At 40.6% G+C, this 25,189-nt stretch overlaps 1 long non-coding RNA gene and 1 pseudogene across 1 annotated transcript in view; one reads left to right on the top strand and one right to left on the bottom strand.

The window, feature by feature from the left end:
• The window catches only part of LOC124257853, a 106,333-nt gene that overhangs the window by 55,624 nt on the left and 25,520 nt on the right, over window positions 1–25,189 (bottom strand). The window lies entirely within an intron of this gene.
• On the top strand, window positions 21,436–21,590 carry LOC124257897 (annotated as a pseudogene).

Here is a 25,189-nt window from a genome sequence, read left to right as displayed (position 1 = left end):
TACACAGGCTGTACACAAGGTACAGCCTTTGCTGTGTTTACTTCCTGAGCTATGCAAATAACGATCACGGCAATGTCCTTTGACTTTGGTCGATTATTTTATTGTGTTTCAACTAAATATACATTGAATCAATATAAACTAAATAAAATGAACTGCTTGATGTTACAGATAACAATACATTTTGTGCGTAATACTGTCAGAAGCTAAAAGTGACTGAAGTTAGTCGTACTTCCCCAGTAAGTGCCATTTGCTTTCATACTGATATTCTCAGCTAAGATTTTTGTTTGTTGTTTCCTTAATTTATATTTCCCTCATAAGTATATGTTATTTTTCTCTGCTAAAAGCCCTATAATATTAAAATAACATCTATCATGTTAACCCATATTTCACCATACATTGGTTTAAAAAATGTACACATATACTGTATCTAGATATGATTATTGAATTCGACATTCATTCATTTCAGATAGCCTCAGACCAGTTTGTACATCAGACAAAGGAGAAAGATCAATGTTGTTTTACTCCGCACAGACGGCCATCCTGAAGACAAATGTGTTTCAGACAACATACCAGTGTAACACAGCTATACTGTGAAAACTGTTAAGAGGGTCAAGCTACCATGAGGATGGTCACGCATACCCCAAGGGGGTTACTGGAGTGATTATTCGGCGTGATTATTCGGAATGTTACAATCTATGACCCTCAGTTTAAAGACGTAGCTGACATAGTAAATTATGGGTCACTGTCACAGTACATCGCCCAAAACAGTAGGTGAAAGACAAGTGCCAATAACCAGGTGCGATAGCCGGAGGCTGTGGGGAAGTGTCCTCACCCAGTGCCGGAGGCTAATCGTGATAGAACTATCAAGACCGCGTGATCGAGAGTAAAAGGGAAGTCATGATCCACTGCCTTTAAAAAGACGAGGTTTTTTTGAGAAGAGCAGAGACCAAGAAACGGCGGGACAGCAGGTCGACTGACGCACAACCAACAACTCCTCCAGCAGCACACAGCAGAAAAGGGAAACCGAGCCAGAGCCAGAGCCAGAACCAGAGCCAATCCAGTTAGCTGTACTCTAGACTTTAATAAAATTACCGTCCTGAATCAGCGAAACGTGTTATGCTACACGTAAGGGACTCTTCTTTTGGTGCCGTGACCAGGATTCAGGAAAAGACATCAAGTACTAGGTGAGTGACTCTTGGTTTTCTCTCTGTTACCATCTCTCCTCGGGGACCATTTCCGACTGTGTGCATTACTGCTGGTAGTTGTTAGGTATCTGTTACAGTAGGTGCATTACTGTTGATAGGTATTATTGATAATAAGGTTGAGGAAATAGTTTGCTGTGACAGTAAGAAAGGGCAGTCTGAGGAATTTTCTTTGTCTAGGACGTTTAAAAGGTCGTACGAAAAATGGCAGAAGGTGTAGAAGCACTTTTTAACCATATCGCAGTACAATTAGGAAAGCTACCGGAAACCATAATGGCCGGTATAGGGCCACTGTCAGCAACGGTAGAATCACAAATGGGACAATTGGCACAGGCGATAACTTCGCAGGGTCTATCACAATATGTCCAGCCATTTGAGGGAGATCCTAAGAAATTAAAAGAGTGGATAAAGTCCCTTGATAAGTATGTTAGCTTGGCGGGCATCCCATTGGATAGGATAAGATTAGTGGCTTTTCAGAGTAGTCGGGGACCAGTAAGCGATTTTCTACAGAGATATATACAGGGTAACCCAGGCAGTACATGGGCGGTGGTTAAGAAATAACTAACGTCACGTTTCGCCGAGGTGACAGACCCTCAGTATGCATTCGCGCTACTACAAAAATTAAAGCAACACCAAGATGAGACTGTTCAGATGTTCGCCGAAAGGCTATTAGCCTAAGCGGAAGAGGCTTATGTGGAACAAGGGCAAGCGAGTAATAGTGCAGTTGAACCCCAACTGATAGGATTTTTTGTTGAAGGCTTGAGACACAACTATTTAAAGATGAAAATTATGAGGGATAACCCGAATAGTTTTGCTGAGGCAGTTACTACTGCAATGAAAGAGCAGAATTTGAGGAAACGATTCGATCTGAGGCTAGGAACACGTGGCAGGTTTGACGGGATAGACAGGACTACACATAAGCCTATGGAGGTTGACCATTACCGAGCTCCAAAGAAATGTTTCAAATGCGGGATAGTGGGACATAGGTCGAGAGATTGTAAGCGGGGAACAATCAATGCTGTTAGCTCCGACAACAGAACGAAGGATAACCGGCTGTGCTGGTTTAGCAACTGCCCAGGCCATTTCAAATCACAATGCCCAAATAGGAGACAGGATATAAATGCAGGACGGAGAGATCGCCGACCTTTAAACTAGGTGCGTCTCCTCCTGGAGGGGTACAGGCGGAGACTACAGAGGGAAAAACCTTCACTATCAATTTGGTGGGGAATCCAAATTGATGGGTAATATCAATAGGAAAACGTAGATATAGGGCTTTAGTGGATTCGGGGGCAGAGGTATCATTGATTCATCCCAGGGTACAAGAGGTATTGCGGGGGACCCCAGCAACAACCTCTGAGAACATTTCCTTACAGTCAGTAGACGGTAGCCCATTGGCTGTGGAAGGATGTATCAAAGTACCGTTTAAGATAGGAAAGCAAACCATGGAACATACGTTCTATGTTGTCAGAGGCATCAATCGAAATGTAATTCTAGGTCGTGAGTGGCTAACAGAAAATGGGGTAAGGCTCTATTTCGACCTGGGGCGACTAAAAGTAGGTGAAGCCTATGTTCCCTTAGAGGAGGATATACAAGTAGCGTCAGTAATCAGACTCACAACCAAGTCGGTCGTCAAACCCCAAACAATTAATGTAGTCAAGGCTCGTGCTAGGAAAAAGACATATTTTGATACCACCACTTTGTATGAAATTAAAGGAAATGGGGAAGACTACATCAATTCTGAGCCAGGTTTAATGCTAGGGAATTCTGTCTGCAAACTGAATAAGAAAGGAGAAATACCGGTAATGATAGTAAATAACACCAATAAGACCTGTATCATGGGGAAAATAGAAGCCGTGCCTGAGGCAAGTACTGTAGGTTTGAAAGATATGACAGGTGGGACGAACCCCAAAGTGACAGGACTACATAATGAGACAGCTGAGGCAGAAATTAATGTACCTGGCGAAAACAGGGACGATATCACAAAACTGCTCAACCGGAACAAGGACTTGTTTGCCCTGACGGACATGGACTTGAGTCATACTGACACAGTTAAGATGAAGTTAGACACAGGTGACCATGCCCCAATTAAACTGAAACCTTACAGGACTCCCTTGAACAAAAGAGAGATAGTGGATAAAGCAACAGACGACATGTTAGCAGCAGGGGTTATCAAGAGATCTAGATCACCATGGAGTTTTCCCATTGTAGTAGTAGACAAACAAGACGGAAGTAAACGCTTTTGCGTGGACTTTAGATCATTGAACCGTATCACGAAACCGATATCGCATCCTCTGCCGATTATTGACGATATTTTGGCATTGTTAGGCGATGCAACATATTTCAGTTCGCTGGATTTAAAATCAGGCTATTGGCAGGTGTTAATGGACGAGAATGACAGTGAAAAGACGGCTTTTTCATGCCACAAGGGTCTTTTTCAGTTCTCAGTTATGCCATTTGGTTTGAGCAATGCACCTTCTATATTCATGGAGCTCATGAATATTGTACTCCAGGACTGAAAGCTTTTGCTATCGCGTATCTGGATGATATACTGATATTCTCATCAAACAAGGATGAGCACATCAAGCACATTGAAATAGTGTTTGATAAACCGCGAGAACACGGTCTCAAATTAAAGTTGAGTAAGTGCAGCTTTATGAGGGAAGAGACGAATTATCTGGGTTTCATTATCAACAAGGATGGAGTGAAACCAGACATGAGAAAGGTGGAGGCCATAAGGTCAATGCCCCCTCCTTCCACGGTTAGGGAGGTCAGAAGCTTTATGGGAATGTGCAGCTACTACAGGAGGTTTATACCAAATTTTTCAAAAGTAGCTGAACCCATAATAGCGCTGACAAAGAAGTATGCCAAGTTCAAATGGTCAACAGAGTGTCAAGAAGCGTTCGACTTCTTGAAAAACAGTCTGACTGTTGTCCCATTGTTGGCATACTCTGACACTAACAAGCCATATGTGTTATACACAGATGCTAGTGACACATGTGTTGGAGCATGTCTGACTCAGACCTGCGACGAGGATACGGATCTCCTCCCAGGTATTCGCAATGAGAAACCAATCTACTTTTTGTCCCATAAGCTAAGTGATTCCCAGACTAAGTGGTCCACAATAGAAAAGGAAGCTTATGCTATTCATTTTGCATTACAGAAGTTAGACCACTACTTACACAATGCAGAATTCGTCATTAGAACTGACCACAAACCACTTAGGTATCTACTAGAATCTCCAATGCAGAACAGGAAGATTCAAATGTGGGCAATTGGAATTAGTGGCTATAATTGCAAGATCGAATATATTGTAGGCACGGAGAATACTTGCGCTGAGCTATTGTCCAGGCTGGCCGAGGACAAACCAAAAGTAGAAGATAGGGTATATGACATTGACCAAAGACCCCAGGACGAAATCGAAATTAGTGACAACACATTCCAAATCAATGCACTAAATTCGAATAAAATTGCTCCAAAGACATATGCTAGTTGAAACACAGGAAACCCCTGTTAGATCCAAAGTAGGAATGTCGGGATATGACATGGCAACCGAGCAAGCAAAAGATGTCAGGATTATGGAGGCAAAAAGAGCTCTTCAAACAGGACAGGCAGGCAAGATAGAGCAGAATAGGGTAATCATCATGAATGATGTGGTATACTATATCTGACGCTAATGATGACCCAATCACACGCCTGTGGGTACACGCAGCTTCAGGATTTAGTTGTGAAGCAATACCATGATGACAATGGGCATATGGGTATTGACAAAACGTATGACTCCATCAAGCAAAAATATTACTGGCCTAAGATGTTTAAACACCTTTATGAACACATCAATCAGTGCGTCCCTTGTCAGGAAAGAGTAATGAGGAAACAAAAAACGCCCATTCAGGAAACAGACATCCCTCCTTACCAATTCGCAAAAATAGGATTAGACTTGTCGGGACCCTATCCGAGGTCTCTCTCTTGGAATAGATACATCATCAGTTTTGTAGATCATTATAGCGGATGGCCAGAGGCTTTTGCTGTACATGACAAAAGTGCAGAAAATGTAGCGCATCTGTTAATTGAAGAGATTTTCCCCAGATTTGGCTGCCCCTTACAAATAGTCACAGATAATGGCACTGAAAACGTGAATAGAGTAATGAGAGAAACCTTGGCGACACTAAACATTGATCACATCACTACGTCCTACTACCGACCCCAGGGAAATGCTAGGGTAGAAAGATTCAACAGAACCCTTCATGACCTGCTCTCCAAAAAGTTAAGAGATGACCTCACTACCTGGGACCTATATTTTAACCAAGCATTGGCTGCAGTTCACTTTAATATTAGTGAATCTTCCAAATTCTCTCCTTACTTCCCTCTATACAATAGGGATGTTGTGTTACCCTTAGATAACCTTCTGAAACCTAGGCAAAAGTATGCAGGCGAAGAAGAACACAAGATAGCCTTGCAACAACAGCACAAAGCCTTCACATTAGTGCATAGACATTTGAAGAAATCAAAGCGTAGGCAGAAGCATTATGCAGACAAGAATGCAAAACCAGTCGAAATTAAAGTAGGTGATCCTGTCTACTACCAACGCCATCAACGGTAAAGCAAACTTCAAAGCAAGTGGGTTCCATACTATCGAGTCGTTGAACAAAAGTCCCCTCTTACGTTTGTCATCAGAAATCAGTTAGATGGCTCGACTATCGAAGCACATGCAGGAAACTATCTGACCCTATTCTTAGCAATAATGAGTAAAGTGATGAACTGGATGACGCAGACACTGAATTGATGGAGATCAATGTTATTGACAGTAATAGGCAACGCACAGAAACAGACGGTCACAAAGAACACAACGCAAAGACAAAACGATTACTGGAGGCAATTGTAGGCCTTTTGTAATGTTGAATCATCCTGGGAGTGGGATGTAGGAAACACAAACAGAATGATAGGTTATTTTGTTGTAATCTCTGTTCACAGGAACATGACAGCAACGGTAATCTCCTTTCTCCTAGGGTTAACCATGGTTAATTCATTGCTAATCCGTGAAAATGTAGTGTTCCAGAAAGTAAAGGACATTTCCATTATGAGGTCACATTGGCTGGTGACGTTTGTCATAGACCTAGAACCTTATGAACGGCTTATTGACAAGCTGGAAACATATATAGAGGGTGTTGAAAGAGTTACAAGTAGTATAATAAGTCGCAATTATAATCCTACGAAGAAGGATATTTTTGTATTATTCAGTGGTTTAAGCAGTGATATTTCATCACTAAAAGCTACACAAGTAAAGCTGAAGGAAATGTTCCAGGACATTCGGACTTTAAGTAGAGGTAGATCTAAGCGATCCGTATTGTCATTTGTGGGGAAAGCATTGAGTTTTCTGTTTGGCACAGTCTCGGAAGAAGACCTGGAAGCAATACACAAAAATGTGGAAATTTTATTTAAGAATCAGAAAGCTTTAACTCATGTTGTCGAAGAAAGTCTATCCATATTGAACACTTCCAGGGTTGAGATCTCAGAAAATAGGCATATGATCAATGAACTGGCAGTTGACCTACACCAAGTAGATATGAAGTTCCTTAATATCACGAGAACTTTGGAAGACAAAATGCTAAAGTTTGAGCATTACATGATAGCGTATCTGGGATGTTCTCTGGTCTTGGGAGAAATTCGGGAAATTATTCAGAAAACGATGATTTATCTACAACATCTTCAGTTACAGTTAAACATCCTGGCACTAGGAAGATTGACACCTAGTACTATCACCCCTTCTAATCTGAAGAAATTACTCCTTGACATTAGTACCCATTTACCTCGCACGGTACAATTGCCAGGAGATCCTAGTAAAGAAGTTATGGCGTTTTTATAGGACCCTACAAAGTTCTACGGTTATATATGAGCATAAAATCTTAGTGATCTTGAAAATTCCTTATTAGATGTTAATGGGAAATACGAAATTTATAAGGTGCATAATCTAACAGTACCGAGGTTTATGGAGAAACTACAGGCTAACGAATTAGGTGACATGGTTGCACAATACCAACTCGAAGCTGAGTCGCTTGCGGTAAATGTTGAGCGAACCAAATTCGTGTTACTTACCTCGGAGGAATTAGAAGTATGCACTAAGCCGGTAACTGGTTACTGTTCTATTAAAAGTCCTGTTTATCCTATAAACCTAAGTAAGCTGTGTATAACTACTTTATTCGTGAACAGAAAAGTTGACTTTGAAAAGTAATGCAAGGCCATTATCAGGTTAAATTCTGTTTTGCCTTTAGCAGAATATCTGTCAGATGGCGTATGGGTGGTAACGACAATGATAAAACTAATCTTCTCAGTAATCTGCCATGATAATGCAGCGGTAGCCTCGACGGTCATTGTTGAACCGCCATTAGGCATAGTCAGGCTTAATATGGGTTGTTACGCCTCGAATGATCACATAACCTTACCTCCACATTACCAGAAGCAGAGTCAGTTCAACATTGAACAATCCTTCTTTGAGGCTGTTAAGGTATTTAACGTTACAAGTCTAAAATGGTGGGAACCTGTTCACTCTGCCCTTAGTAAGACGAATGCAACGAAATTGCCAAATCAGCTGAGAGACCTCGAAACGATATCTATGGACCAGTTAGTAAATGAACTCAGGGGTATGCAGAATCAGGTCATAGAAGATAGGAAACCAAAATGGCCGTATGCCATATTGGCAATAGCAATTACAGTTAGCACCATAGGGATAGTCCTAGGATACAGTAGGTTTAAGAAATGGTTAATCCGGAGATTGAGAGGTTGGAGAGATACCAGGGGCACTGCTAGTTACGAGATGGCGCCGGTTAATTCGGGAGGGGAGGTTTCTACCTTCAGACACAGTGGTTGTTCTGCGCCTCTACGCGAAGACGAGGAAAGAAACACCGGAGTGGTCACGGGACACCGGGTGGCAACGGCAGAGCCAGAGGGCAGGGATATTGCCCACAGAGGGGGAACACCCTCTGCGCCATTCAAAGGAGAGGAAGACGAATCTAAGAACAGTGCAGTGCGTCACCTCTATCCAGCTTTCGAATGAGAAAGAAACAGGGTGTCCGGGAAAGGCCAGGAAACGTAGAAGGTGTTTTTCGTCTAACAGTACGACGGTGTGTGCCTTTGGGGAGTGATACGGGACAGGCGTCCTAACGTGTATATAAATTGGGGAACCACCACAGTGCAATCAGTGGGTGGCATGGATTCCCCAGTTCTACGGAGGAATATCGGCTGATACTCCTTTTAAAAGAAGTGGAATGGGTCCACTCCAGTTAAAGGACCCTTTTGACTTTTTAATCCTTGGAGAGAAAATTCTCCATCAGTGTACATAATGGTCAACACGGGTACATAAATCAGTGTGGTGATCGGGACTGCTGGTAAACTCTGTGGACCAACATAATCTCGATACAACAGATACGAGGACACTGACTGTTGTGTACATGTATTGTACCAATAACTAGATCTATGGTTGTATTAATGATATAGATATGAATTGTTGTTAATAGATCTGTGATTGTATTGGTAACATAAATATGAATTTGTACTGATAATAGATCCATGATGGTATTTGATAATGTAGATGTGTTGATGCTTATAATATGCATATGAACAAACTGTGATTGGCTTGGAAGTGGTTATCAGCTGTGAAATTGGCTCAGATGGGACTTTCGGTTCTGAAGAAATCTCCTCCGGATATTTCTTATTAGGAGGGGCGAGTGTAACACAGCTATACTGTGAAAAACTGTTAAGAGGGTCAAGCTACCATGAGGATGGTCACGCATACCCCAAGGGGGTTACTGGAGTGATTATTCGGCGTGATTATTCGGACAGTTACAATCTATGACCCTCAGTTTAAAGGCGTAGCTGACATAGTAAATTATGGGTCACTATCACAGTACATCGCCCAAAACAGTAGGTGAAAGACAATGACCAGATACTTTAGACAGGGGCTATAGGTCAAGTGCCAATAACCAGGTGCGATAGCCGGAGGCTGTGGGGGAAGGGTCCTCACTCCAGTGCCGGAGGCTAATCGTGATAGAACTGTCAAGACCGCGTGACCGAGAGTTAAAAGGGAAGTCACGATCCACTGCCTTTAAAAAGACGAGGTTTTTTTTGAGAAAAGCAGAGAGCAAGAAACGGCGAGACAGCAGGTCGACTGACGCACAACCAACAACTCCTCCAGCAGCACACAGCAGAAAAGGGAAACCGAGCCAGAGCCAGAACCAGAGACAATCCAGTTAGTTGTACTCTCGACTTTAATAAAAGTACCTTTCTGAATCAGCGAAACGTGTTGTGTTACACCACTCATTAGTTCTGATAACTTTCCACATGAAAACATGTTTCTGGCATTTCATGACTATTGTACAGTTGTACAGCAAGCGCCTTTCCTAACACCTAATAAATCGGAGCAGGTTGGTGTAACTGTCACTACTATCAGTACACAAACAGAGCAACATGAAGTTCAATTAACAACAACTGCCACCCAAACTGAGAGCACTGACACTGTGGTGAATACGAAATATTTCCAAGATGTTGGTATTCCGGTGGAAAGACCAGATATAGCATATGAAGATGTCATTCAGAATGATGAAAAATGTATGTTCTATACTGGAATTCCAACAGCAGAGATGTTTAATCTACTTTTTGATCAGATGACTGATGCCAGGGAACATACAAATCGCAGAAGGCAGTGGAGGCAATGCTGGACGACCAAGGAGTCTGAGATTAGTTGATGAATTTGTTCTTGGTATGATGCGGTTGAGACTTGGACTACTTCTTGAGGACTTGTCATATCGGTTCAAGGTTTTCGTTTCTACCTGTAGTGCCATAACAAACCACTGGATTTGTTACCTCTCACATAAACTCTCGTTTTTGATACACTGGCCATCAAAGTCTGCCATAATCGACTCAATGCCACAGAAATTCAAACGAGTGCATCCTGAATGTCGTGTAATAATTGACTGCACTGCAATATTTACTGAGACCCCACAATCACATATTAATAAATCACTTTTGTATTCACATTACAAAACCCATATGACTTACAAGGCACTAATAGGCATAAGTCCTGCAGGTGTTATAACATTTGTCTCCGACTTGTGGTCAGGGACTATAAGTGACAAACAGTTGACTGTGCAATGCAATATTCTTGATTTGTGTGAACCAGGTGATGCAATAATGGCTGACAAGGGATTCCTTATCTCCGACCTAGATGTCTTCAACTTATCGTACCTCCGCTGAAAAGAAAAAGACAGTTGGACAGAAGACAAGTGGAAGTAACAAGGAGGATTGCAAATCCAAGGATTGATGTTGAAAGAGCAATTTCAAGAGTGAAATTTTTTCGCATTCTTCAAGGAGTTATGCCGATAACTACAGCTCATCTTGCATCACATGTGTGGAAAATTTGTGCTGCCATGACAAACTTGCAACCACCACTTGCACATGATGAAGAACATTAAGTTATGTATTGCAGTACAATCATTTCTAGAGTTAGACACTGGAATTTTATGATACACTTGTTACATTCATCTTGATGTTTGTTATTATGAAAATGTTGCTGATTTACCATTTCATTGTGTAATATGAAGAATAAAATTAAAATCTTCACTGATAAAAAATGTACTGGTTGTTAATCCATCAGTAGGGATAATACAGGAGGAATCTGCATAAGATTGTCTACATGCTTTAAGATACTCGAGACGCAGTGGTTCGAAAGTTACTGAAAGAGAGGTTTGTTACGTTTTACTCTGTGTGAGAAAAGTTCTGGAATCAAAGGAGAGACATAGAAGTTGTTGAGTTTATAAAGCATGTCCTGCCAAAATTGATTGTTAAAATATATTCTCTCAACAGAATATTCTTTTAAAGTCCATATGAAGAAATGGCACCATTTCCTCTCTGTAACTGCCAACTGTCCTTGTATTTGGTAGTAGTATTTATGTCTGTGCTTCAGTTTCAAATCACCATTCACAATACCACAAGAGAATGTGTTATCTGAAGCTGCTTCCAAAGGTGTCACAAACCGCTTTGAATAAGGGCACTTGATTTGCAACAGCCCTTGTGAATCTGAACAGTGTGCACTTTCAAGTAGTGCATCTGGACCGCATCCCATGTGGGGGTATGATGGATTGACGATCAGTCCACAAAGACTATATTTCAAGTAAGTGCGTCTTGCTGCCGCTTCATGAGACCTGCCCCACTGTAATGCAACACTGTCAAATGTCTTGTAGCCTAGAAGCTGAGAAAAAGTAGAATCAGGTTGTGTCTGGTCTCTCATTGAGCAAATCTTTCCAAAGTTTGATGCCGTTATTCGTCCCTCTCTGGCGCCATACCAACTTGGGTTATTTGCTTGTCCTTTGGTTGCTGCTTCAATATTTCTACATGTTTCAGGATTTACATGAAGGGTATTGAAGTAAGACTGAAATTCAAGCGTGCAAATTTGAGACTTCAGATCAACACTGTCATGGTAATGAAAATCAATGTTTTGCAGATTTGGAAGTGTTGGTGGGGAAGTAACTTGAAGCTTTGCATATTTATCTTGGGACAATAGAAAGCCTGAATTAGGTGCGATTTCGTGCAACTTGTCACTAAAAGCTGACACATTCACAGGTGTGATCTTCTCCAAATCCGATATCCTAGTAGTTGTTGAAGATGACAGATTGTTTTCTGTTCTTCTCTCACTGCTTTTGTACTTTTTGAAAACAAGGTGTTGAGATTTCTTGGGTGATAGTTTATTTTTTCTTGGTTCCATCCACTTATTTTTCTTAGATTTGGAAGCATTTAGTCCCTTTTCCTTTTTCTCACTCATATCCACCAGAGCATACTGCAGTGCTGCAACATGGTTGCAAGCCTCCCTTCCCTGAAAATATTAATGGTATTAATACTGTTACTGTATATCATCATGACTGCTTGATCATCAACTCAAAAATAAATTATCTTTATTGTCATTGTGTAAACATAGCAGTAATGATACAGTTCATTTCAAACAATAATCAACAAGTTTAAAAGATACAAAATCTCCATAACCATTTGAGACAAAATCTCCCAAATGAATTGCATTCAAACTCCAAAAACAACTGCAAATAACTCAAACCAACCCCAAGAGGTTATAAAACAAAACCCACACCAACTCTACAGACTGACTGACTGAGTTTAGTTTCACGCCGCTTTTAGCAATATTCCAGCAATATCACGGCGGGGGACACCAGAAATGGGCTTAACACATTGTGCCCATGTCGGGAATCGAACCCGGGTCTTCGGCGTGACGAGCCAACGCTTGAACCACTAGGCTACCCCACCGTCCCCAACTCTACAGAATTTTGGTATCATTTTTGTCAGAAAAATAAAAAAGTTTCTCTAAGAAACTATCATTGTTTTCAGTAGACATTTCACAATTAGTGAGAAGGGTGTAGCGACAGCTGATGTAACCTGTTGGTAACAGTCAAGTTAGCTAGAATTGTGAGCGATGTTGACTGTTACATCAGCTGTCAATTCACCCTTGTCATAAATCGTGAAATGTCTACAAATATTAATGATAGTTAAATTAATTATGTTGACAAAAAGTATAACAAAATTCTGTCAAGTTGGTGTGTATTTTATATTATTATTAACTTTGGTTTTGGTTTGAGATATTTATGATTATTTGTTTTTGAGTTAGAGAGCAATTTATGGGTGAGATTTTGTCTCAGACTGACTGTATTGTATAATGTGTATTACATGTTTCATTGTGACATGGCAAGAAGAATTCTGTTGAACTTTACCTTAACAATGTGAAAAAGGAAAATATAAACTTACCCTGCTGCACATGTGCAACCAGCTGCATGCACATTTCCTGACATCTTGGCAAGTGATACCCAAACATTATAATCGGGTCTTTGATTGTCCTTGGTACGTGGTATGGATGGTATAACATTACACTTCACATAACAGCGGGAGCATTCATCTGCTATACAGTGATGTTTAATTGTGTGCACATGTCCCTCAAATAAGACTTTTGCCTTCAGTTGACGGATTGCTTTTGTTGTTTTTTTATCAAAAGTTCTCCTTCTGTTAAGCACAAGATAATTGTAGAGATCTGTAGATCTTATAATAGGAATGTCCTCTTCACTGTCAGTCCATTCAGAGTTGGGTATTGTCCAAGGTTCAGGGCTTTTTTCTCCAAGAGTGGTTGTAAACCTTGCCTCCTCTTTGAAGAATTCCTGATAACAAATGTAATGATAGTCATTGAAATAAATACTTACAGGAATTTGAGTTTATTCACTTTGCTATATGAATGGATTCGGTGTAATAATTAGGTATCATAATGGTTAAAACTGAAGCTAAGTATTTGCACGGACTTGAATACAGGCAACGCCATGGTCGGGGTGCCTGTCCACGTGGGTTCGTCCACGTAATACAAGTCAGTGGTATTTGTAGTGTTTGGGCTTGGTTAAATGTAAATATGGGTAATGGCTGATTTTACACACTAATTCCCTAATCAGAAAAAAAATATTGTTAACTTGGAATATTTAAGTTCATTTGTTCCAACTATGAACCTACCTGGTAGGCTTCGTCTTCGTCTTCAGGGTCAATGTTGCACGATTTCTTTTCAGCCAGGAACCTCAATCCCAGAGCACGTTTTATCAGCTCAGCCTTTGTGCCTGATACATGACAGCCTCGCTCCCGCAGGTGTGCCTTCAGACTACGCACTGTATAGATTTCAAATACATTTGATTTGGTCTGTTTACCAAGCATTGTTTGCACTATGGCAGCCATGTTTGGTGAGGATTGCTCGCCAGTGCCAAGGGGGGGTAATTTACCCAAGGGAGGTAATACCCTTATCGTAAAGGACTATAAAACCAGCTTAAGTCTGGGATAGTACAAGCAGCCGCACATACACACTCACGCATGTACGTCGTCATATGAGCGAAATATTTTCAAGTACGACGTAAAACCCAATTTCACCTCACCTCACCTCTGCCTAAACCTAGATATAAAATATAGATATACGATCTTTTCTTCAAACTTTAAAAAAGTTTTCAAAATGAATTTGCAAATACCATTTTCTTATGAAACCAGGGATTGGAATTCAGTGTAACCATAGTTGTTTGTAGTGCCTCTTTTCACTTTCAAACGAGGAAATTCGGATCGGCTGAAATATAGTTCATAGTCTGAATTGGTTAATGAGACTCATGTTTCGGTTTGCAACTCAGTACTCAAACATCATATAACCAGCACAAGACCGACCTTGTACAAACCGCCACACACCGATATACATACACATGCATACACGTCGTTTCATTAGTAGAAGCAGATACACATCCATACACATGCACGTGCATACACGTCATTTCATTAGTAGAAGCATCCACACACCGATACACATTCACGTGCATAGACGTAGCTTCATAAGTACAAGCAAATACAAACACAGGAACGTGCATCCACGGCCTTTCATTAGTAGAATCATCTACACACTGATGCACATACACGTGCATGCACGTCACTTCATAAGTTCAAATAATTTTAACGCTTCTTGTGGTGGTGTGTGGTCCTGTGGATAGAGATCAGGTCACAAATCAGATGAAGTTAAGCAACGTGGAGTCATTGAAAGGGTGACAGGGTTTGGCAGCTTGACTCCTGAGAGTTTCTAAGACTTCAGTCCCGCCCCACAACGAAACACATGTGACACATGTGGTCTCACCTTAGACAAGTGAGTTTGTTCAAATTGCCTCCGTTCACCCAGGAGAAAATGGGTACCCGGTGGGATAAGCCATGTGACTATTAACCTTCTAGTGAGTCACAGACAGCTTGGGTTATTGTAGTGTTTGTGAGGACTTTGAGCATGTCCCTTTGTGGTGTGGAGTATTGCGCGGTATACCCCCATCATTGTTATTATTAAACCTCACTTATAAAACCTTATGAAATGTCGCATTTAATACTCTCTATACACAGCAATCGGAGTCCTTTTATACTGACTCGGATATCAAAGTCTGAAGTCAATCTGAGCTGTCTTGTTCACGCTTGTCCACGCCGTTTGCTCCCTTGTCGATTGTCTGTCCAATCCAGCCCGGATCTTTACGAGTGGCTGTTCGTAAAGGGGAAAGTATGTTCTACCCTACAGGCAACGCCCGCTGTTCATACACGTTGCAGAGTGTACGTGTTATTTCGTGACTCTGCATCCCAGACACAAATTCATCAATCAAATGATCGATGAAGCAGAAGTGAGTGAGTTTTGTTTTATGCCGCACTCAACAATATTCCAGCCACTGTTGCAATAATCTAGGCGAGAGAGGACTAAAGTTCTCATGAGACATGCGGTAGCATCTTGTGTCAACAGATGACAAATGGATCCAATGTTTCTCAAATAGAAAAAGCAGCATTTACATAACTGTGAAACTTGAGTTTCCACAGAAGGTTGGCAATCAATATGAACACCCAAGTTCTTGAGTGAAGATGACACATCCACTGCAGATTGACCAATGTGAAGCTGCTTTGTGTCACATTTCTTCAGTTTTGAAGGTGGTCCTATAAAGAGTGCTTCTGTCTTGTCATCGTTCAACATCAACATGTTCGATGACATCCAATGTTGAATTGTTGAGATACAGCTCTCGACCTTGGAAATAACTGGTTTTTCTTCGTTTGTATTAAAGTGATCTACTTGCTGTGAGTCATCAGCATAAACATGATGGGCATCCTGCTGTTGGGAGATGATACGTACAAGTGGTCTCGTATACATTGTAAATAATAATTTTGATTTTCTGGAAGTATTTCAAAGTCTTAGCTTGATGAATCAATAGATTCAAGTGTAAGTTCTTATCATGCTGTGGTCTAAAAGTGATTTCATCTTTTGAAGGGGTCATTTGCCTTGATCGACTAACAGACAGCAGGGTACTGTAGTCAGTGTTTCTGACTGCTAGGCATAATCCAAACCCTCACTTATTACATTTTGGCAAAGTTCATCATTCGGCCTTACATATGTCAGGATGTTAAAGCTGCTTAATGTTAAACCTGTCCAATTTCTGGCCTGAATTCCATGATTTTTGGATTGACATGATCAAGGAAGTCCCAGTCATGCATGGAATTAACCCATGGCCCCCTTCTTTTGTGAAATAAGGGTAAACTCCCATGGTATATGTATGATTTGAAAACTTTCCCTAGTAATGCAGAAGTGCATTTTATATAGCTTTGGTGAAATAGACATGATATAACTCTTACAGCTCTGTCAGTGCAGCAAATCTCTATATTCTTGTGCCATATAGATATGTTGGACAGGAAAACGTATTGAAGCGTCATGCAATTTTATATTGAGAAGTTACATGTCTATACAGTATATAAATCACAGATTGTTTCTAAATTTTCCTATAGGTTCCACTACACTAAATCAGTATCACATGCTGCCTGAGCGAGAGCCGTATGTAAACAAGTGAAGAGAGACAGAGACATGTGGGAGCTGTGATTGGATGAAATAGTGTAATATGTTTATTTTTTTTAAAAGCACATCCAACCAGTAATTAAAACTGACCATAATTTAAAGTATTTAGTGCTGTCATATTTATCACCATCATTTATGCTTATTTTGTGTACAGATATTTCCCAGTAGGTGACATTTGGTGCGGAACTGGGGTTGTTGTGTTCCGCTTCCTGTGCTCGCAAAACGAGCGGGACAAGTTGGCCTGATATTTTGTTTCATGATAGTTTAAAGGCCAGAGTGTACCCATGTGTACATGGAATGGCTGGTGATAGCCTGGATATTTTAAAAAAAAATATAAGGTTACTATAGAGGTCTATGGGAAAACATTTGGTCGGAGACATATGGTCGGATTGCACATTACCAATCTGGACTGCTTGAACTAGGGGCAGATTGTATAATATTATTATTATATTACTGTGTATAAGAAAAACTACGAAAGGCACCGTCCACCCTTTTCACAGACAAGTTTAATTCGCATCTCCGTGTACTGAAGTCTAAAATGTAGAGACCGTCTCCTTTGAGTTTAACTCCGGAATCTCTGTATCTCTACAGAACAATTGTTGTCTTTTCCGGTCCATCGACCGAGTGATTTTCAGATTTTGTTTATAGGCGGTTACAGATAGGACACTGCTGTGCGACTTCAATCAAAAAGTACTTCTATTTATGGATAAACTACCAGCAGCTGAAGGGATGGTGTAAATATAGCTAGGATCCACGCAAGAAGCAAAGGCACTGTAAGTCCCCATGGTCCCTATTATGGAGGATCTACCTTCTCTTGGTTGTGATCACTAGCCCGTTTTTATGTTGTATTGTTCATAGAATTTGTTTCATTTTACATTTACATACTAGTTTTATTCTCTATCTGTGATAATATAGTTAATGTTAATGTCACGATATGGCTGAAATGTTGACGATGTGACTTCAAATCTTAACTCACTCACCCACTATATATAAACTTTGTGAATTATGGGTACTACAGGGTACCCTTTTCCCAAATACCAGGTGAAACCACTGATTCTCAGTAAGTCATCCTTTCACAGCTATTTTTCCCTTTACCAGGAAATGAACATGTTTCTGTGAAAAGTCGAAATTGGTTATCCTTTTGCACTGACATGTTACGTTTAGCATTAACTCTTCATACGTTAATGTTTCAACATCACGACTAGTTTATGTTTGATTGACACGGATAAAAGAACAGGAAACGCCTTCGCCAGTCTCAGTCATGTGCTAATAGATTCCAGCTGGCACAAGGGGCCGACTGCGATGAAAATCAGCGATAACACCATGCGTACGTAAAAAGGGTAATGAAATAATCACAATTTGCCTGATATAACTAAACACAAATTGGTACGACTGATACATTTTCAAAGCTGCAAAAGAGCGGTAGAAATGACCACTGAAAATCAGTGATGACACCAAATTGACGCATTAAGGTATTTCACGGCTCTCTCTGTGATCATACGTTTCTGTTTATAGACCAAGGTTTTTTCGAGGAATAACATGGTATAAGCCAAAGCAGCTAACTTTGCATGCACTGTTTGTATAACACCATGATCCTAATCTTGAAGCACAGAAAAAATACGAAAAACACAAAAGTTTGATATATTATACTCTTGAGTTTCATATTTGCTTCATATGGAGTGAGTTTTAATTTTACGCTGCTTTTAGCAATATTCCAGCAATATCACGGCGGGGTACACCAGAAATAGCCTTCACACATTGTACCCATATGGGGAATCAACCCCGGGTCTTCGGTGTGACGAGCGAACGCTTTAACAACTAGGCTACCTCACCGCCCCTTGCTTCATATGAGCTGGTGTGAGCTCAACACATAACCTTCTTCACATATAAGACGGTTGTATTTAACTTTGCAATTGTATATAATGAACAAAACAATAACAAAAGAAATCAAAACCACAACAAACAAACAGCAAACGCGGAGGTTCCGGTTTCTATACCCCACCTGTGTATATTATGTAAAACCTTTTTCTGTTGTCTTTCGCTTTGACACCGAAATAATGCTAAATTCGGGCGCAAATCCCTACTCTTTCAAACGCCAGATGCCAAATATGAATTGCGTGAACAAGACCAGAAAACAACAACCAAAAACAACCCAACAAAACCAGTAAGCTTAGCATTTACTTCACCTACTGTTGCAGAATTACATGCAATCTATTGGTGTTTGATTTGTTGAAAACACCCCTTTTAAACTTCCTTTTCACAAATAAAATGTAAGGGAACGTCATATTGGTTATCGTTCCAGATTTCTTTTCTGTGCTCATTTAATAGTTCCAGACAGTGTTCGTGACCTTTCGAATTGCTAGGTCATACAAACCATGACGTTTTAATCCATGAACAATGAAGAAAGGTACAATGTATAAATACTTAGTATCCTCGGCTACAATCTACACGCAATGAGATAACGGGAACAAGTGAGCACAGGGAGGGAAGAGGGGTTAATAGCTGTTCGGTGGTTACGCTGTTTGGCGGCGACGTTAATAGCTGTGCGCGACAGGCAAATTAAGTGGTGACGTGAGAAGTGATGTAACTCACCCTTATCTGTCGCGTAGTGTGATGTCGTGTGTTTGCAGCTGCGCCTGCCAAGGCCATGTTTATAAACAAAGGCACGTGGTATGGCAACGCCAACAGTCGACTTTTCACTTTACAATTGTGTAAAATCAGGTTATCAACACTTTTGTTACATATTTTAACGATTGCTTGAACACAATAGGTAATTAATAGATTTTTTTTTCAATACAAAACGCCTATGCGTTTCTTTTTGAGGATAGTATATATATATATTCTCATTAAATTATTATTTAGAAACAGAAAATATCATAGCACCAAATTCAAAAGCAATGATGCAGGTCAACTTCCCTCAGGTAGTTAACAATGAGATGCCCAGTCACGTGGGAAAACGGATCTTTCAGATCTGTCGCATCATAATGTGAATCCCTTGCGGTCGAAGTCCACACAGTCAAGCAGAATATGCTTCAACACTTCGTCGCAAGAGACACACATTGGAGGACCATCCCCATCCGTTTTCAGCAGATAGTCATGAGTAAACCGACTGTGGCCAAAACACAACTGCAACTGCCGTTCAAAAGTATGCATATTTTTACAAATCTAGACAAGAATAAGTTGCAGGAAGTAGAAACGTATGTGGACCATCATTGAAAATGCATAAATCGTTATTTTTAACCATTTCTCAAGTAATTTCCCTTTAGTATTGATGTCATAGCGAAGGCCTTGGATTCCTTTGTTGTTGTTTTTCTTTTCTCGTTAGGGAAAAATTGCTTTTCATTAACCGTGAAAGAATTTGTGAAAAAGGTTCAGTCTGAAACGTTGATGAAACAGATTTCGATAGGACGATGTTGTCTTCTGTGTCAATTGGATAAAGGGTTGTCTGTTCATGAGACAACTGATAGATGTTTGACTCCCGGTATCATATTTTACAGGAGAGGAAACTGCATCAGAGGACGTCAGTGAAGTAGTAGATTTTGAAGAGTCAGTGGCAACCAATTTCTTAGCTTCATTGAAAGATATGTCATTGGTATATTTGACTTTGAGAATTTCAGATTGTAAAAGAAAAACAGGACATGATTTTGAAGAGCACATTTGCTCACCACTGCAGTTGGCACATATGATGGTATCGGTGCAGTGAGTGCTTTCATGTGTCTTACTGCAGTGGGAGCAAACCGGTGAGTTGCGAAAGGATTTAGCCCCATGCCCAAACTGCTGACATTTGAAACAACACAGTGGATGAGGTATATAAACATCAACCCATATTTTAAAATAACCAGCTTTGATTGACGATGGAACCTTTGTTAGTGCAAAAGTGAAAAGATAGGTATTGGTTTTAATCAATTTTTCACCATCTTTTCTGTTGAACCGCTTCACTGATGTTACACACTGAGATTTCATTTCTGATACAATCTCCTCTTCTGAAATGTCTGAGAGGCACTTTGCATGAAATCAATGTTCTATGTGCTGAGGCAACAATCTCAGTATTTGCAAACCTATGTGCATTGAGCAGATTAAGAGACTGCTGTTTCTTTGCACATTCAACAAGCAGCGATCAGGACCACAGACGAGTAACGTTCTTCACAGTACCACATATTCCTTGAATCGATTTGGAATCAATTTAAGCGGCTGTCCTTCAGTTCCCTCTACAACCAAAAACCGTGGCCAAGAATCCAAATTGTTTGCGCCTGATTCATCATCAGTAGATGAAACAGTGTCTTAAGTCAACATGTCTTCTCTTTGTTTTTGAACCAGAACCAGTTAGTTGTTGGGTAGCCATAATTTGTGGTTCAGGGTTACAGGGGCGCTATACTCAGGGTTACAGGGGTGCTATACTCCAGCAATACAGACGCAGGAAGCTAATATTGCCAAACTGAGGAAAAGTCAGGATGGTTCAACCCTTGAGAGCCATCAGAAGACAATTAGATTTGAGTTGAGTTGAGTTGGGTTGGGTTTTGCGTCACATCGGCATTATTCCAGCCATATAGTGACGAGAACAAGTTTGCATTAATAAACATTGTAAGTACATACTCGGAATGAGTTTTATTTCAAAAACATATATTCATTACATTGTCATTTAAAAGCAGAAAAAGTCATAGCATCAAATTTAAAGGCAGGCAATTTGTTTGTCACATTTCAATTACAATTTATGATAGTAAAAATTTATGATACAGATCAACTTCCCTCAGGTAGTTCACTATCAGATGAGCGTTCACGCCAGGATGATGTAAATGAAAACTCCGACCAGGGAAAAGCATACTTACCTAGCACAGGCTTTACAGTGATCCGCAAGGCTGTGGGCCCGGGGCGAGACCTTTCCATTGCGCATTGGCTTGGTTGACCCCTGCGATCGTCCCAAATGTGGACGACTTGGGTGCGCAATTTATAAGTGTGGGGGAGTATAGCTTTTGATAGTGGGTTTGAAATCGCTGTACGGGATTAGCAGTGGAGATAAGGGCTTGTCAAGAGCTGCTTTTGCTGCAGCATCGGCTTTTGTGTTACCTGCTATGCCAACGTGACCCGGCAACCAGCAGAGGACGATGTCACATTGGCCAGTAGAGAGATCGTTGTAAAGTTCCAAAATGTCCAGAATGATTGGGTGACTTGAAGTGCTTGAAGGCAAGATAATGAATCTGTGAAAACGATGATGTTTTTGGAAAGATTCTGCTGTTTAATATAGGTCAAAGCTGAAAAGATAGCTTTGGCCTCGGCAGTGAAAATGGAACTGTTGTCGGGAATCCTAGAGGAGACAGTCTTAGATCCAATGACTGTAGCACTGGCGACTTGGCCCTCATCCTTGGATCCGTCTGTGAAAATGGATCTATGGGTGTCATACTTGGAACGTAACTTGATGCTTGAACATCAAGGGGTTTGTTTCAGACTTTTTGAATTTAGTGAGGGTAAGATCGACCTGTGGTTTCACCATCTGCCAGGGTGGTGACGACAGGAGTCGGTAAGGTGCTATGCTATTGAGATCAATTTTAGCTACAGATATGTGTGGTTGAATTCTGATTCCAAGTGGTGGAACCAGGCTTGGCAGTTTAGGAAACAAGTTTTCATACAGAGGGTTGAAAACACAATTGTATGCTGGATTGGACTGATTTGAACGTAGTTTAGTGATATACTGCAGTGAAGTTTAATGCGGCGTTGTTCAAGGGAAGGTTCGTTAGCCTCTGCATATAGACTGTCTACTGGAGAGGTCCTAAAAGCTCCCAGGCAGAGCCTAAGGCCTTGGTGGTGGATAGAATCTATTTTTTTCTAAATTGCTTTTGCAGGCTCCATCATAAACAATGGAGCCGTAGTCTAGTTTAGAGCGAACCAAAGATCTGTACAAGTGAAGGAGGGTGGTCTGATCCCCTCCCCACTCTGTATTTGAAACGACTTTTAGCAAGTCCAGAGCCTTCAAGCACTTGGTTTTCAAATATTTTATGTGTGGCAAGAATGTCAGGTGGCAGTCGAATATGAGTCCAAGGAACTTTGCCTCTTCTACTACCTTGATGGGAGTACCATCTAAAGATTGGTCTGGATCCTTGTGTGGTCTGTATTTACGACAAAATTGAATACAATTTGTTTTGGATTTTGAAAACTTAAAGCCATTTTCACTGGCCCATTTTTGGATTTTGTTAAGGCAGAGTTGTAGCTGCCTTTCTATTGCGTGCATGTTCTTACCACGACATGAAATATTGAAATCGTCCACGAAAAGGGACCCATCAACACAACTGTTCAGGACGTTAGTGAGGCTGTTAATTTTGATGCTAAAACGTATGACAGGCAGGATGCTGCCTTTAGGGACGCCCTGATCTGGATGGAAATAATCAGACAATGTGGATCCTACCAGTACTTGAAATTGTCTTTTTTTATATAGTGAGATTTGAACAGAGGTAATCTGTCCCTCAATCCCTCCATGGTTTTACAAACACAGCTAGTTAGTGATATAGGACGGTAGTCTGAGGGATCAGTATGATCCCAGCCAGGTTTTGGTAAAGGGATGATAACAGCCTTGTGCAACGAAGGAGGAAAGTTGCCGGTTGTCCAAATGTCATCAAATATATTGAGTAGAGTTTTCAGAGGTACCGGATGGTCAATGATACTTCGGTTTCTACAGAAACCACTTTGAAGGTACCTTTAAACAAACTAAACGTCGCTAATAGAGGAAATATGTATCCAACATCAACTCCCCCAAACCCATGTCGAAGGGGTTGAACGTGATTCTAAACATTCGGGTTTCTTAAAACCACATTTGAGGTCATTGAGTATGTTATTGGTCTCAAAGTACCAGCTTAACTTGTAGAACGCCAGGGCTGCGAGATACACTCGTGAAATTGAAATTTCACTACACACGATTGTTGAATGACTGTCCACCCAGCAAGTGGTCCCGCCTTGTAAGAAATAGCGAAAAGTGACAACAAAATAATGATGGTTTGTTAAACATTTTTATTCGGGTGTCCAAAATTATGAGACAAATCATCAGAGTTGGTCTGTCAATTTCATGGCACTGTGCAGAAATTTGGTTTCTTTGCAATTATTAGATTTTGTGTTAGTGAGCAATTCACCGGTCTAAACTGAAATCAAACGGACTATATTTAGTGACATAGGACGGTAGTTTGAGGGATCAGTATGATCCCGGTCAGGTTTTGGTATAGGGGTGATAATGGCATTGAACCATGAAGGATGGCAGTTTCCGCTTGTCCAAATATCATCAATATATTGAATAGTGTTTCAAAACTTGAATCAGGGAGGTGTTTCAGAAGCTGATAGTGAATATCATCAGCTCCTGCTGCAGTGTCGTGAGCCTGCCCCAGGGCAGTACGTAGTTTATGGAGAGAAAACGTTTCATGGTAATCCTCACCATTATCAGAGTTAAAATTTACTGATTTCTTTTCTTGTTGGGTTTGGTATTTTGAGGAACTGAGGGTTTCGCCAAGATTGTTTACAATTTCAAATTTATTTGTTAAAAGGGTCACCATCCATCTTTGAGATGGCGAACACCAGATTTTGATCTTTTGCCCTTGATATTTTGATACCTTGAACATGGGTGTGCGGGAGTTTGATATTTAACACATATTTCCTCCATGACCGGCGTTTAGTTGTTAAAACGTGCGTCTTGCCCTGGCATTTGTCATTCAGGTTATGCACAGTAGGATGTTGTTGGAAATATTTCTCCGCTTTCTTCCTATTTTTTCTAGCTCGTTTGCAGTGTGTTTCAAACCATGGTTTGCGTATTTGCAGGTTTGCAGAGGGCTTAGGAATGGTTTTGTCTCAAATGTCATTTAGGACGCGTGAAAATAGGAACATTCCGGAAATTTTCAGGTTTAATTTTTCGGAGCACAGGGTTTCTAATAATGGCCATGGCCTGTTGGTCTTAGTACAATTCCATCTTGTTGAAGGTAGTTCATCCGTGGGATTGATAGGGTTAAGGATTGTTGGGAAGTGGTCACTTCCATCAAGGTCATCATGGACCGACCATTCAAACTCGTTAAAAGATTAGAATCTGTAAATGATAGATCAAGAGCAGAGTATGTTTCAGTGGAAGTGTTTGATACATCGATGAAGATGCATAGAACATTAGTTGAGCGAAAATCTTCAAGGACCTGTACATGTGTACACCAAAGCATAATCCTACCCAGTCACCTTGAATGAATACAACTTAGCTTTACATTAATGGTACTTGTCATTATTTAAGGTTTAGAATATCTCTCTGCATTACATATCTCAATACCCAGAAAACATTCCATGTGTAGCAATTAGAGTGCAATGTCCGTTACGACCCCCAAATTTGGGAATTGTGCTCTTTTTCACATAGTTTGAAACTTGATAACATGTATCCCATGTGAGAGAAAATTCTACTCAGTTAAGGAAATAGTGCTTGACTGTGATTCTTTCATCACAGGGGATGCAGAAAGGAGCATCATCTCCTCTCAACAAATATTCATGGGTAGAACGAGTAGGACCAATTCGACATCGGCTCATTACATCTTCATCATGTCTGGATTGACATCCCAAGTTGTTA

This window comes from Haliotis rubra, unplaced genomic scaffold, assembly GCF_003918875.1.
Source record: "Haliotis rubra isolate DU_JTF1 unplaced genomic scaffold, ASM391887v1 Scf677, whole genome shotgun sequence".
In the NCBI taxonomy this organism is placed as follows: Eukaryota; Metazoa; Mollusca; class Gastropoda; order Lepetellida; family Haliotidae; genus Haliotis; species Haliotis rubra.
This window is presented reverse-complemented; position numbering and strand designations above follow the sequence as displayed.